Source organism: Python bivittatus, unplaced genomic scaffold (assembly GCF_059951505.1).
Source record: "Python bivittatus isolate LINGU-HERP-01145 unplaced genomic scaffold, Pbiv_v1 ctg000410_np1212, whole genome shotgun sequence".
Taxonomy (NCBI): Eukaryota; Metazoa; Chordata; class Lepidosauria; order Squamata; family Pythonidae; genus Python; species Python bivittatus.
The window spans coordinates 11,616,545-11,633,072 of NW_028277067.1; the positions used below are offsets into that span (position 1 = coordinate 11,616,545).

A 16,528-nucleotide genomic window follows, 5' to 3' on the forward strand; every position below is an offset into this window, starting at 1 on the left:
CCTTCCAAGAAGTTGGTGGCAAGGTTTAACACCTTGCACAATGCCATAATGTTGCTTTTTGGAATGTAAACAAACTGTGGTTTAATATGATGTAGAAGCTACTCCAGTATAATATTTCAAGAAACAGTTTTTCTTTCCTGGAAGATGATGTCCAGAACAGTTTTCATTGGTCTCTCTTTTTAGAAACCCATAATTGAAAGCTTTGGGTCCAGCTTCCAGAGACCTCCACAAGTTGTTGCCAAGTTTAACATGACAGAAAAGAAAAACGATTAAAGGCATGAATGGAGAATTCATTCGCCATCTTTCTTTTTAATTAATTGTAATTAATTAAGTGTAAATGAAAGGCTTTGTCCTGCTGCATCCAACTTTTGGGGAGGGTAGCCCCCCCCCCCAACCACTCAAAACAGAAGTAGGCCTTCTCTAGGATAAAAGTGTGCATCGCTTCCTTAAAGTTGTCAACTTATATCATAAGTCCTGTTTGTAGGGATGAAAACAACAGCCTGATTTTCACAGAATAAATGTTTAGCTGGTGGAGCTTTACCTGACATGAAGACAAAACACTCAGAAAAGTTGCCTATACTGTACTTAATGTCTGCACTTCATATCTTTCCACTCTCGTTGTCTAATTTTTCCCACCTATTCTAACTGGCATAAATGCAGTGTTAAAAATATTATTTTAGGGTCAGTACTAATTTGACATACTGGGTGGTACTATGATCTCAGTAATTTTTTTTGCATTCCTCCTCACCTCTCTTTGGAGCGTTCATATTTCAGAACTCAGTTGTTTGACCTTTTCCCTCTAGCACTTAGAACAGTGTTTCTCAACCTTGGCAGCTTTCAAAGGTGTGGATTTCAACTCCCAGAACGCCCAGCCAGGCTGGGAAATTCTGGGAGGTGAAGTCCACACCTCTGAAAGCTGCCAAAGCTGAGAAACGCTGACCTAGAATATGCATAAACATTCTTGGATTTCACAGTAACTAAACCAATGTCTGGGGGACTCCTATCAACAGAAGAGAAAAAAGAGCTGATTATCCAATTTTAATATGTATATATTTAGCAAACCAGAAAAAGAGCTGGGGCAGTCAGCTTTAGCACTAGGATGGATTCGTATTTGAATTCATATTTATTCTATTTGAATTCATATTTATTCTTTTTACAGTATGCCACCTGGAGTCACTCTGCAGTGAGATGGGTGGTGACAAATTTGAAATATAAACAAACAAACAAACAAACAAACAAATAAAATGGAGTATTAATAATATTTTAAAAAATAATTAGTTTTCCTGGTTGGATATTTAGTCAGTCAGTTCTTCCCTGCCTTTTACCACATACATGGCCCTAAATCATATCTACTAGGGTTGCATACGTGTGACGCCTTGGCTTAGAAGGCAGAATGGACTTGTGGAGCGCAGGGGGTCATAAATGTATTGACTGTAACTGCTTAAACCAAATGAATCCTTCCCCAAAACTGCACTGCAGCTGCAGAGGGCAGCTGTGCAATCCCAGGAAAAATTGCAGCTGCTTTTAGGAGTTGCAAACGGATGCTATGTTCATACCCCTGCACACATTCTGAAGCACCACTTTGATTTTGAATCCAACCTGCTCCATAGCTGGAATATCTCCATTAGATGATACATTCAAGCTTTACTGTAGAAGGCCAGGATGATAAAATTTGGTTCACAGCAAATGTGTGCTTTGGACTTACATGAAAAACTGTTAACAAGAGATATTCAAGAAGATCCATCTTGATGTGTTACAATGGCAGTAGAAGAAAAAATTACTTGCCCAGCACTAAAATGTAGAAGGTTCTATTCTGAACCCTGTAAGCTTTCTGCCAAAGGACAGGTGGCTGACTCAAAAAGTTCCCACAGCAGGCTGGGCCAAAACCAGGTAAACCACCTTAGGCTTGGTGCAACATTTGCATTTTTCCCATGGATGCAGTCCAGCACATTTCCTTGGCAACGTGGCTGATGACATGGCCAGGAGCTGGGATCTACCTAGCTCCTATTGGACACTTCAGGCTGCTGTGGGGTGGCCCCCTCCCCTCCAGTCATCAGACCCCGCCTCTCTGGCCCCTGGCACTGCAGCTGCAGGAGGAATTAGTCACCTGGCTTCCGTGGAAGCATTTGCCAGCACCAACCCACACTTTCTTTTCTTTTTTAAAATTTTATTGGTGAAATATAACAACCAGAAGGTAGGAAAAAGTACAACCAAAAATATAACACTGCTAATATAATCAGAAAAGAATACTATATACAGAATAGTAATTAAATGAGTGGCATTTGAAGAAACTAAAGATATATCCATAAAGTGTTAATATAGAACTACACAATCCTTTAACATATTAAATCTAGCCATATAGACCATCCATTGCTCCCTCTTCTCAGTTTTAATATATGTTATTTCAATACAATGATATTTATATAATATACTTAGATTCTTAATATTTTATTATTGAGGTGCCTTAGAGTATTGAATATAGAGAAGAGGGGAAAAAGTGGATATTCTATCAGTATTAATTACAGTTTTGGATATTAATGTTACAAGCATTATGATTATTTGACTTCTTCAAAATGAAATATAACATTGGAAATGAAATGAAAACATGAAGGAAGTGCATGCATCAAGGTATTTGTTTTATAATAAGGGTTTCAGTCTTAAGCTAAATTACTGGATATCAGTCTCCATCATGTATGTGTGTCTGTGTGTATATGAGTAATGGATGTATTTGTTTTTATACACGTCGATAAAAGAAAAATAAATGAACAAAACAAGTTTAGCAAATCTGAAATACTAAAAAGGTAAAATAAAAATACAAAAAAAGGTAATAAAAAATTAAAAAGGAAAAAGGAAAAAAAAAAAGAGAAGCTGTTGAGTGTCTGACTTCCCCCCTTTTATACATCTGACTGACCCACACTTTCTGAAGTGCCTGTCAGCTATTTGTGGGCTCCATACATGGATGAGTGTAGCTTTCTCTGGGAAGAGTGGCTTTAACCTGTCAGTCTCACACTGGACAGGTGGTTGAGCTAGTCATTCAAAGCACCTGCCTGCATTCACTGAATCTGGTCCCAAAATTAGCAGTTGTTTTTCCCAGCAACAGGTAAATCTTGGTAGAGGGGAATCAAACCAGGTGTGAAAGCCTGCAGGAAAGCCTGGTATAAGGTGTTTGGTTTATTTGAGAAGAGGTAATCCAGTCCAGATGTGAAAGATACAGGAAGGAAACATTTCAAAGAGACTCTGTCTTAATTAACTTTCTGTAACCAAGGCTGGGAATTTACTTGTGCAATTTTCAACATTCTTTTATCTCAGATTGTTATTAAAGATACCTTCATGAAATCCATCTTGCTTCCTTGGTTTTTCCAGCTACGTAGGCTTGACACCAATGGAGCCCATCAATCACATTCCTTAACTTGTCCTGCATTAAAACTATATGAACAGCATCCCTTACTGGCCTCATTGTAGAGGAAGAATAGGGCTCAGCCTTCAGGGCAGCAAATGCTAGGTTGATATACTTTGGCTGGCTCAAGGACTGGTGGATTATATTTTAACACACTGTCTTACTGTGCCCTGAGTGAAAATCTACATCCATCCCCCACCCACAAACTAACAATGCCATATTTGCCATATTAGCTATTTCACACACAAATGAAGAAATTATCCTTGAAAGCTTATGACTTTTTACATAAAGCTTTGTTCATACTACCCCAGATTCCCTCTTCCTGTTTCTTTATAAATCAGAATAATCTTTTCATACCTATGGCTTGATTGACCAATATGAAGACATCTGGATGGGTAGCCAGTTGCCATGGAAATAGGCAAAGAGGGTCAGAGAGAGGTCTGGGGATGTTTTAGTCTTCCTGTAATATCCTTAATTGCACATTTATTTAGTGCAATTAGTCCCAGGTGTTCACTCTCATGCATATGCCCCCATGTGAAGCCCCATTTGCAATTTTGCTGGTCTATTCCAAGATGTATGGGGGGGGGGGTTGGTCCCTGAAGAGGGCAGGTCAAAGAGTGATAATACGGGCCTCAAACTACAGGGTCAGGTTGTGTATTCTTCTTCTACTAAGTCTGGAGCACTTCATATTTAAGCTGGAATGAATAATCAAACATTTGGGGAAAAAAAGATTAAAAATATTATTTATTAGTGTTCTGATTTTCTTGCAGAAGCAACGTGCCAGATGCTTCCACCTTCAGAAATGCTTCAGGGATAAAGTGTGTTTTTCGGTGAATAAGCTCTCTTTTGTGGTATGTCCAATAAAGAATGGAAAGACTGTGGGTTGAACATAATGTGCAGGGAAGGATCCCAATACAGGTGGTCCTCATTTAACAACCACTTGTTCAGCGACTGTTCAAACTTACGATGGTGCTGAACAAATGATAGTTATGACTGGTCCTCAGAGTCCCTGTGGTCACGTTATTGCGATTTCCAAATAGAATTATAGACCTTTCTTTTAAAGTATTGATAGTAGATGAAACTTAATGGAGGAGGTTCTAGAAAAATAGCCATATTAGTCTCTTTTGGCATCTTAAAGACTAATACATTGTTATTTTGTGAACTACAATCCACACAAGTAATGTGGGAATGTCAATTAATTAATAAAGAAGCCATTTAAGGTCTATGACTCAGAGTATCTTGCAAAGTGGCCTGGGATACTAGAGTCAAATTCTTAGATCAATCTTTCCTCCTGTGAATCAGAAACATTCATTTTTTTCTAGACAAAACTCTGGTTCTGTCTTTGGAATGGTTTGTTAGGTCTCATTCCAACAAGTAGTGGGTAGGGCCAAAATGAAAACTAAATTTTATTTGATTTTATTTACATTCAAATTTAATTAAAATAGTTATAGGTAATATAAGTATTTTATGTCATGTATTTAATAAGTTTCCCCTTCTGCCACACTGAAAAATTGCAATGTGGAAACAAAATTTGGAAGTCTTTGACCAATGCATTTGAAGGTTACATGTGTCCCTGGGGCCTGAAGTAGTAAACCACAGCTATGGATGACAGGAATTACAGTGCTAGGACTTATTCATAGTGCCTGGTTGTCCAGTCACTAGGACAGGCAGGCAGCTGTTTTGGGAGGACAGAAACAGGTGATGCTATGTTCTGTAATCCCTCACTCAGTGACAAAGTGACCTCACACATATATTTTCCCAAGTTTTGTTCCCCCTGAGTGCTCCTATCTTTTGGGGATGATATCCTTTGTTTGTTGGAAGCTAATCCCAGTTATTCATTGAATACTTTGCAGATGAAGGAACAACCTTCATCTTATCATGTGCTCTAATTGTTTCTATAGCTCCCTTTACCAACAGTGTGGATATAGCACAATGGTTTATTTGACTAGCATATAGAAGGTTGTTGATTTGAAACCTCACAGAAACTTCACTGCATTTTTAAATTACTATTTTTCTTCTCCCGAGCTAATTCTTTTTTTCTCTTTTTTTCTCAAATAAATCCATGGGTGCCCTGTATTTTTTTAATCACCTGATGTATCTACCTCAAGTGATTGGAAAAATCATTAAATGCTGTACCCTGGACTTACTTGAAAAAAAAAATAGAAAAACTAGCTAGCTCAGGAAAAGAAAAATAATAACTAAAATATGTTTCTGCTTGATTTTGGACTGGCAATCTTCTACATGCTAGGAAAGATCATAGTCACTGTGCTATTTCAGCACTGCTGATAAAGGGAGATATAGAAGGGTGGATAAGAGGAATGGAATTTTTATTTTAAGGGTGGTTGTTCTATCTGTATATATGTACATTGTGATGCTTTAACATATTTATAAATTTAACAACTGTGCATGTCTGTATACACATACACCCACGCACCCACACTAGTCAATATATCTGGGAAGTCCTGCCTTCCCACAGAAAGAAAAGTAATTGACATTTGTTTTCCTGGCATAGAAAGGTGAGAAAGCACAGCAGCAGAGGAATTGTGCAGTGGAAGGACACGGTAGTCTGCATTCTGGACAGAACACCTTTCAAGCTGTTGCCAAAGCATCTCAGTCTGTGATGGAATGGTTTGATGAAGGCCGTGCTCGGGGAGATAAGCATTTCCTTAGCCCCCAACAGGAGTGTCGGAAGGTTAAGAAGGCACCACCCTAAGGAATTCATGGTGTTTTGGCTTGCTGGCTTGGGAAGTTTAGAGTCAGTCTGGAGAGACTGATGTCAGATTCAGCCCAAAGAACTCCACGAGACAGTACAGATACAGTTCTGTTGCATTTATTAGCTTCCACCTCAAAGACAGAATCTCTCGAGACTGACTCTAAACTTCCCAAGCCAGCAAGCCAAAACACCGTGAATTCCTTAGGGTGGTGCCAGTCTCATCTTCTTAACCTTCGCACACTCCTGTTGGGGGCTAAGGAAATGCTTATCTCCCTTCATCAAACCATTCTATCACACAGTCTGGATAGAATTTTCTTTCCTTTTTTCTTAACACATGTATTAATTTATTAATTTTATGAGTATAATCAAAGAGAAAAGAAGAAAAGAAGAAAAAGAAGATAAAAAGATTTAGAACACTGCATTTCCAACAATTTTTAAAATTATCTATTTTTTTGCAATAGATACTAAAGTAATATACCATCAACAGAACACCTTATACTGATTTTCCTTTTTTTTTTTAAAACCCAATTTTCCCTAAATAACATGAACTGTAAATTTGATATTTCCACTGATATTTGTTGCATGGCAATTGTTCTATTTAAATTCTGCATCCATTTAATCATACAGTCTTTGACTTGTTCCTGAACTGTACTTCACCAGCAAGTTATAAATAAGCCTCAACAGATGAACTGATAAGCTTTTTCAATTCACTCAAATCTCTAAGTATTTTATCTTGTTTTTATAAACCCTTTAGAATTACATTGCTTAATTATAGATATTGAAACCAGTGAGGTGGTTCTGGCCATTCTGAAGAGAGTGGGCAGGATTTTTTTTTAAGAGTTAAACCGGGTGAGTACAGGACATTTAAATTGTAAGTGCAGATATGCCCTAATTCTTCTGGAGGGCACCAAGTTGTGGAAGGCGGCCAGAGGGTTTGCCACAACACATGATCCAAATATTTCTCACAATTCTTGGCAAGACTGCAAGGCCTTGTTGAACATGTGTCTCAGCTCATAGTGTACAGCTGCATAGCTGGAAGTAACAATTTCTCAATATAGGAATCATGGCTAATGTCGATGGTAAGACAGAAAACAATGGACATGGGCACACTTGATTTAACCAGAGCTAGAAAACTGAGGGAGAAAAAAAAAGAAGACACAGACGGGTACATTGTGGGCTACTAGCTGTGTAGGATTGCCAGCTTTTTTCTTCATATAGATTTAGTGTGCTTTGAACTGGATTGGTCTGGAAGCTTGCACTGATTCTGCCTTTGGACCATTGTCTGTTCCCCCGAATTACTGTTCTTTCCCAAGCTGTAAATAAACAGATTTATGAAGGTCATCGGAACCCTCCAGTGTGATACTCCAAAGGCAACAATCTTCTAATGGTGGCCTCAAACAAACAGGAGCAAAATATCACATTTGTTATGGTTTGTTTTTCTCTGAAGGTTACGAGACTGATGGGCCACAAAAAGAACAGTGGCGGTCTTTGTGAGGGAGGGGGAAACATGAAATTAAAAAAGAAAGCCTCTTTCATTTGGCCAGTGATGTCATCATTTTGGCTCATTTCTTTTATTTATTTATCATGTCTGGAGTACACAGAGGCATCCTTACTCCCCCCCCCCCCATCAGTTCTTGTTGGTTAAAAGCCCTTCTCAACCACACAATGGCCTTCAGTGAAAGGAGAGAAAGAGAGAACTCAGATATTAGATACCCACTTTGACCATTTTTAAATGGTGCAAGAAACCATATGCTAAAGGGCAAAATCATTGAAATGGACAATACATTGTTTCAAAATGGTATTGGCCAGCACCTGGAAAGAGGCCAGATGAGGCAGTTGATCAGTGATTAATAAGCACTTAAGATGAGACTAAATGCCTTAATAAAAGGCTGTCTGCTTTGAATACTAGATTCTGGGGAACAACAGCCAGAACAGCTAGTGCTCGGGTTTCTTGCTTTGTGAGTTAGTGGAATGTATTTGGTTGGCCACTAAATTGGATTAAGTTGATATTAGGTCTGATCCAGCAGAGTTCCAGTGTTCTTATACCAATCTTTCCACAGCCTTGTGCCCTCCAGAAAAGACTATGTTCCTATCACCCCTGGCTGCTGCAGGACCTCTTCCTTTTTTTCTTCTCTGCTTCAATATTGTATAAGAAAGTAATACTCTGCAAAGAACAAGTTTCTATGTGCAGAATAGCACAGCACAATGTCTGACTTTGGACTGTACCACTTTTGGTTATTCCTGAATTTTCTTTGAAGAGATGTTGGTGTTTTTCCATTTGTGTATGGGTCTACCAGATGAATTATAAGTAGATAATAGGGGCACCCCAAACTCACACTCAGCAGATTTGAAGTCTGCAGCATTTCAGTGAATTGTACAAAGAAATCTAATTTATTAACTTCATTTTACTTATGGAGCGGATAACCAAAGCCTACTCCAAAAAAACTAAATCTTCCCTTTAATTTTTATAATTTTATTATACAGGCTAATTTCTCACATTATGCTGAACCATAATGTTTGTTGGAGCTACATGTGATGTGTACAAAGAGATGGTCAATGAATAACTCATTTGTTTTAAGCTAGTCTCACAATTGAAAACTGCTTTTTAGTTTGACTATAATGTGACTTAATGTGATGTGTGACATATGGTTTGTTATGATTTCTTGACTTGTTTCAATTTATTTTTGTGCTGTATCCAAACCGATCTGCAGAAGTGCAAAACAAGCTAGGCTAAAAAATAACAGGAAAACAAACTAGAAATTGGGCAAACAAGCCGTGATTGTGTAATTGTCTGCCGGGCTCATTCAGATTCCTTGCCTCTTGAAATCAAGATGCCATGGTGACTTGCTACCATTACGCCATCCTTTCTGGTGGATCTGAGGGGTGCTCTTTATTGCTCTTATGCATCGTGTATTTCTTGTGTTCTAGCTGCAAAACAAATATGACAAAACAAGGATGAGTATAGGAAGGTGGGGCATCTGATGAATAGCTGATTTTGGCACTCCCCTATTAGCCATCTGGGGTCAACTCATGAGGTTCTTCAACAGAATGATGAGGACACTCAAGAGACAGTGCAGAAGCAATTCTCATAGTTTGGAGATGGGGGATAGGGTGACTGTTGTAGAAATGTCCAAAGCTGGTTCCTTCCCGTCCCCACTTCCTTTCTATCTCCCTCTCCCTCTTGGTTACAAATGTTTGCAGAATTAATTGAAATGTTACGAGCTCTTACTTCAGAGTAAGGCATGTTAAACTCATCAGAACTTCTCAATAAATGTGCACCAGACTGGATTCCAAACTGGGTTTTGGAATGGGCTGAATCTTGACCAACGCTTTGGCTTCATATGGCAATAGTGAAATCTCTGACCAGAAACAAATTTGGACTGTTGTGAGACTTTCTGAGCAAATCAGTGGTTCACAATATTGACCTGGAGAATTTTCACCCAATATTGGACCTAGCATATAAGCTGCTATGGTTTTATCCACGATCCAATAAATATCATTTCTAGAAACATCCATAAACAATCACAACCCAGATCTGCCGAACAAAAAAATGAACGAAAGCCAAAATTTTCTGGCAGGCACAAGATATAAAATGCCAGCAAGCAGTTTTAGGACTTTGAAATGCTCATAGCCCATGGAATACATGGTTCCCGTTTACTTTGCCCAGACTGCAGATGAAAGGCATAGCTTACTATGAATTTATATCAGTATCAGAATTAACCATTTCAAATATCAAGCTCTTTCCTGCCTCCTTCAACAAATAATAGGAATTACATATTAGAAAGAATGGGGAAAATTCATTGTGGGGCTTTTCTTCCATCCTACCTACATGTCTCCTTCATAGAATTCCAGCCCCCCATATCCTCTGAGGAAAAAGAACGCCTATGAAAATTTTTAAGTCTGTAGTATGTATGCCCAAACTATAATTTTTAAATAAAGTTACTACTTACATGGTATTTCCCAGATACTTCTGTTTTTTTAGACTCTGAATGCATCACCTAGCCAGAAATCTAAAACAAGGTAACGTGACTGGGAAGGGGGATCTTCCTCATGGCTGAATTAAAGTCCTGTTCACCAGTCCTTGGGCTGACAGAAGATGATACCAGCCAAAAATTTGCGCCCCACTGCTGATCCGTTTTCTGCCCCAGTCATGATGCAGTCCTGGCCTGATTGATGGACTCCCCTGTTTCTGTTCCCATCCAACCATGCCAGCAAGGCAAGTCCGAATTGCTTTAATTTCTGTGGACCCATCTGAGGACTGATGGAAAACAAACAACAGCCGTTTATAGTTCTTTCTGTCACTTGGGCTAGAAGGAGAAACTTGGCAGGACTCTTGTCAAGGTCACCCAGTTAAAAGCAAGTAACAAAGAAAGGGCCAGCATTCTTTGAAGAACCTGTTAAAATAGACAGGAATGCGGGTGAAGTCTTTTCTGATTCTCTGCCTACATGTTACACTGTGGTTTGGACATAGGAAAGATCTTTCTCAAGGCCTGTAGCCCTTCGCCTTTCTCGACAAAGGCAGAGAGGGCACCTGGCATTGATCAATCATTTCCAAAGATAGTGCCCTTTGGTTTTTATTTCCCTTCCTTTTTCAGGCTGCTAAAATGTTCCCAGACCTTTTGTTTTTAGTAACTGGAGAGATTCTCATAGCAGCTCCTTCACAGGTCTCCAGGCCCTCTTGGGCCATACTAATAGCTTGTATGTTGTTTGCTTTAAGTGAGACAATGAAAATCTAGTGTGAGACAAATACAAAGAGGGGCTCCTGATTTTCCTCTCCTCTTTAGTTTATGCTTTCCGTCCCTTGGCGATAAGAAAAATCGCACACATACAGAGTGTTTAAAAAAAAAAAGACTTTAAGAAGTTTTTTTTTTTGAAAAAAGGAAATAGAAAGATGGATAGATGGCCAGTCATGCAAAGAGCTAACGTAAATAAACCAAAGTAAATAACTTAAAGTTCCTATGATAAATTGAGCACTGAGAATATTGCAAGGCAAAGAAGGGTGGCCTTTACACATCTGGTTTTCAGACCATGAAGTTCTAAATGCCACTCAGTGCCCACATAAATGGCCAGATTACACAGAAGTTTGTTCAAAGCAGTTCATGGAACTTGTATTTACAGATTTGGTGCTACGGCGCAGGCTTCGACTAGCTTTTGATCATATTGCAAAATATATTATTTACAGGAACGGAAATTGTAGATTGATTGTGTATTTCAGGCCTGCAAATTTAAGTTCATCAGACGGAAATTTCAGCGTGCAAAACTGAAATGGAAGAATTTAAACAAAGATTTTCCTCTTCTTTAATATCTCATATTAACAATGAACTCAGATGTTAAGTACCAATAGGGCTGTAACCAGAATGAAGCAACCCCCATCCAAGCCAGCGGCGCCAGCATACAAGGGGGCAGGGTCAAAAAAGTCAAGATGGCAGCTGTGTGTATGCCATTGAAGCCCTCCCCCTTTTACAGTATGTAAGTCACCACATGTAAAAAAGTGCCAGGATTTTATTTGTGTAGTTGTGGCTGCCATCTTGACTTTTTTGACATCTCCCCAAATATGCCCCTACAACCAAGGAAAAGCTAAGAAACAACATCTGGAAAATTGCAACTGCTGCTCCCTCCAGCATCTGCTGCCCAAGATTTTGACTCACTCTGCATAATAGTAGGACCAAAACATTCCTTTTAAGAGCCTGGAAAGTCTCACTTTTGTGTTATTGAAAATCACCCTGGCATCTTTTCAATCCATTTTGCCCATTCTAGACCCATAATCATTAATATAAGTTGCATCTCTTTCAGAATACAGTATTAGATTAAATCCAAAGAACCATGAGGGAAAGGAAAACAGCTGCTAGAACTGTTACTTTGAAACACTAAGGCTGGGTTCACACCGTCTATTAAGCCATAATGCAGCTTGTTTCATTTTGGCTTGGCATGTTGTGGAAATCCATATATTGTGGCGTGCTAGTTTAACATGCTGTGTGAACCAGGACAGATGTGGTTTGTTCAGTAAACAGCTGTAAAGTGGATCGTGATTTAGCTGCCAATTGTGTGACGTTAGAATCTTGCATACTAATTTGGCAGTTTTATTTTAAGTAGGTTCTTTAAACTGCTTTTCAGGTTCTTTCTGCAGAAACGGTGCATCTGGAAGAACATTCAAGAGGAGCTGAAATGAAGACAAAGGAAATCCTGCTGAATCAGGCCCAAATCCCCTCTCATTCTTGAGTAGCTAATCAGAGGCTTCTAAGATTGTATTGTCGAAGGCTTTCACGGCCGGCATACGATGGCTGGTGTGGGTCTTCCGGGCTGTGTGGCCGTGGTCTTGAAGTCTTGTTTCCTAACGTTTCGCCAGCACCTGTGACCGGCATCTTCAGAGTGCAGGAGCACAGACAGGACAGTTCTCTCTGTGCCCAGGGTGAAGTGACCCTTCGGTGGGTATTTATAGAGATCTGGGGTGGGGGGTGGTGGTGGTGGTGGTGTGGGGGGGGTTGGGTTACTGAGTGGCTGCTTGTTTTGGAGTCAGCATCTGTGTGTATTTTCCTGGGGATTAGGCAGGGTTTTTTCTTCTACTGAATTGTTAACGAGGGGCTGCTGGGGCTGATTAGCAAGTTCATTGTGTGAACTGTTCACATGTCCTGGTGGTTGAGCTGAGTTTGTTGACCTTTTGCAGGCTGTATTTTTCAGGATTGGTAGCCAGGTTTTGTTGATTTTTAGACTCTCCTCTTTTTTATTGAAACTGTGCTGGTGTTTGTGAATCTCAATGGCTTCCCGGTATAGCCTGGTATAGTGGCTGCTGGTGTTGTCCAGTATCTCTGTGTTTTCAAATAGGATTTTGTGTCCAGTGTGCTTGAGAGCATGTTCAGCTACTGCAGATTTTTCTGGTTGCTGTAGTCTGCAGTGTCTTTCGTGTTCTTTTATCCTGGAAATAAATCTGCAGTAGCTGAACATGCTCTCAAGCACACTGGACACAAAATCCTATTTGAAAACACAGAGATACTGGACAACACCAGCAGCCACTATACCAGGCTATACCGGGAAGCCATTGAGATTCACAAACACCAGCACAGTTTCAATAAAAAAGAGGAGAGTCTAAAAATCAACAAAACCTGGCTACCAATCCTGAAAAATACAGCCTGCAAAAGGTCAACAAACTCAGCTCAACCACCAGGACATGTGAACAGTTCACACAATGAACTTGCTAATCAGCCCCAGCAGCCCCTCGTTAACAATTCAGTAGAAGAAAAAACCCTGCCTAATCCCCAGGAAAATACACACAGATGCTGACTCCAAAACAAGCAGCCACTCAGTAACCCAACCCCCCCCACACCACCACCACCACCACCCCCCACCCCAGATCTCTATAAATACCCACCGAAGGGTCACTTCACCCTGGGCACAGAGAGAACTGTCCTGTCTGTGCTCCTGCACTCTGAAGATGCCGGTCACAGGTGCTGGCGAAACGTTAGGAAACAAGACTTCAAGACCACGGCCACACAGCCCGGAAGACCCACACCAGCTTCTAAGATTAATTTGAGCAGTGCATGAAGGCAAGAGCTGTCTCCCCTGTTGTTCCTTCCTCCTAGTAGCTGGGTATTCAGTGGTGTATTATGCCTCTGAAGATGGAGGATACATTCAGCTGTCATGATTAGTAGCCACTGATAGATCTCTTCTTCATTAATGCATCTTCGAAACCCTTTTAAAGCCTTCTGACCCAGTTCCCATCACACCATCTTGTGACAGGGGATTTCATACATTAATTATGTGGTGTTTCAAGAACTACTTTCTTTTGTCTGCCCTGAATGTAATCTCAGGCAAATTTACTGGGAGACATGTGCTGCAGCACTGTTGGGCCTAGAGCATTCCAGTCACCACTCCTTGCATAATTTCATAAATGAATGAGAACACAGCATTTCCTTTTGTTTGTATAAGGCAGTGTTTCTCAACCTTGGCAACTTTAAGATAAGTGGACTTCAACTCCCAGAATTGCTATGCTGGCTGGGGAATTCTGGGAGTTGAAGTCCACTCATCTTAAAGTTGCCAAGGTTGAGAAACACTGCTATAAAGCTTGAACAGAGGTTGTGGAAAGAGGAAATAAGGGAGAAGCATCCCATGGATCAGATCTCCCTGCCTGCCTCCCACCCTTCAGTAACAATCTGATTTTGGCTCATGGCCGACTGTTTCAGCAAGTCCATCAGGAGCAGCAAGGGGAGTCAGACCGAAGAAGGCCGTGTCAAAGTGTTGCGACAGAAGTCCATCCCCTTCTCTATGTGCATTGTGACATCACACACCCATTCCAAAGGGGAGGAGCTTGTGGCAGAGTGCTGTGAAACTGCTTTTGCTTGCCTGGGGCTCCACCGTATGCCACTTCTTTTCTCCATCGTGGCTCCATATTCTAACATCTGGGCAGGTGCCTTTCTTTGCAATTTGATGGTGATGCAGGAGAGAGTTTTGCTACTGCCTCAAAGGAGAGCAGGATTGGACTATAGAGGCAAAAATGTTAAATTAAAATACATGGCCTGATTTTATAGCTCTGATTGTGTTTATCCTGAAGCCTTCTAAGAGGGAAGGGACTGTCTGCCAAACAGGTCCTGTGTGCCAAATGGATTGGCATCATTCCCCAGATAATATTCACCTCTTCCCCAACCGCTTCCTCCTTATTATTCATCCATCTATATCTTTCCCATCTCTGACACAACTAAAAAGCCATACATCTTGGCAGATTAAACCTTTATGTATGCATCTCTCCCCCATGTCAGCAAGCTTTAATTGGCTCCCCACTGATGCATCTCAAAATCCCCTTAGAGTTGCCTTTAATACTTAAGCTAAAGATACTAGGAATACGGGTGACTTTTAAGAGGCACGTGAGTAAGGTTTCAGTAAGAAACGGGCTCCCTATAGAATAGAAACAAAAAAGGAAAAAAACCTAGGGCCCTTCGCTTAATGTTGGATTCCACAACTCCCACCAGATCCTGCCAGCACGTTAGTGCTCAGATGATGGGAATTAAAGTCCAAACTCATGTTGAAGTTTACAGGGCTTCCTGTAAGGAAGCTTTATAGGAAAAAGGGAAGGAAGATGAATTGGTTTGCTCCTGATGCAGGATTAAGCAATGGCCTTCAGCTTCTGGACTCTGCTTAATGTCTGATCTCATTAAGTAAGAGAGAGATAACTCTGCCAGAAGAATGACTGTGCCTGACACCACACATTTAAAAAAGATACTTGGAAAGGGCAAAAACAAAGCAGAATATTCCCTGAGAAAGAAGAAGTCAGGGATAGGACTATTCTTGAGGAATTCCCTCTATTTTCAATTTTTAAGCTATGAGTACAAAGAGACACTACCCATTAACAAGAGGGAACTATTGATAAGTTTAAGAGAGTCCCTAGATATTAAAAAATATTTAAGGAAGAAAAACATTAACTGGGGACAGGCGGGATCCCCCCCCCCCAAATCTCAGGAGAATTGAGCAATTTCAGTAGTCATTGAATACTGATAGACTTATGGGGGCAAGGGTCTGGAAAATCAGTAAAGAGGAGAGTGGAATGGATTAGGATAGTCCATGTTGCAACTTTTTGTTACAGTTCCCTCATAAATCAGCTGAATCAGTTTCTACCAATGGTGCCTTTGATTGGTCTCTTGAGTTTAATTATATCAAGGTTGGTGTCTGCCCAGCACACTAAAGCTAAAAAAAAAAAGAAGAAACTGAGCAAGTTTGCAAAAGTATCTTATTTTACTTACTTTTACAAATTGCTATTGTATAGAAGCAGACATGGCCAATATGTTTAAGTTTCCAGAGAATTAGGTAGAAATTTTGCAAGAAGGGGAAGAATGGGATATTTCCTTATGAAGTATTTTGTATTTGGGAAAAATCAGTGAGTAGTTTTAAAGAAAGATTCAGCTCTGGAAGTAATACAGCAGTAACCAACTTTAAAGAAGAAAATTTTTAAAATCCAGAGGTCTCTAAGAAACTTTTCTCTTACAGGACTGCAAGCCAAACATTGTCAATCCTATATTTCCTTTATAACAAGATTAATCACCCTTTTCTAAGATGCCAAATAGCAAAATTCAAAAGGCCAGGTATGAATCTCAGATGGAGTATTGGCTGTCAGTACTGAAGAAGAGCTAATCTGGCTATTGTGAAAACTGCAAAGAGCTAAATCTGGCCATGAGTTAATTAGTCCTTGTATTGTTGATGACTTTTGATGAAGCTGGGATGAGGTAGTGTAATCATCCTGCTTCGTCTTGATCTCTCAGTGGCTTTTGATACCATTGACCATGGTATCCTTCTGGCCCACCTTTGGGAAGTGGGAGTGGGAGGCATGGCGCTGTAGTGGTTTTCCTCCTTTCTTTGGGGTTGGGTCCAGTCATTGTTGATAGAAGGGGAGAGATTGGCCCCTGGTGTGTGGGGTACCTCAGGGCTGTATACTT

At 40.2% G+C, this 16,528-nt stretch overlaps 1 long non-coding RNA gene across 1 annotated transcript; it reads left to right on the plus strand.

Moving 5' to 3' along the window:
- The first annotated feature begins 2,106 nt into the window (after positions 1–2,106).
- Positions 2,107–12,405, plus strand: LOC148215453 (uncharacterized). The gene is made up of 3 exons (XR_015796595.1): positions 2,107–2,194; positions 4,168–4,248; positions 12,225–12,405. It is a non-coding gene; the product is annotated as an uncharacterized LOC148215453 (long non-coding RNA).
- The last annotated feature ends 4,123 nt before the right edge of the window (positions 12,406–16,528 follow it).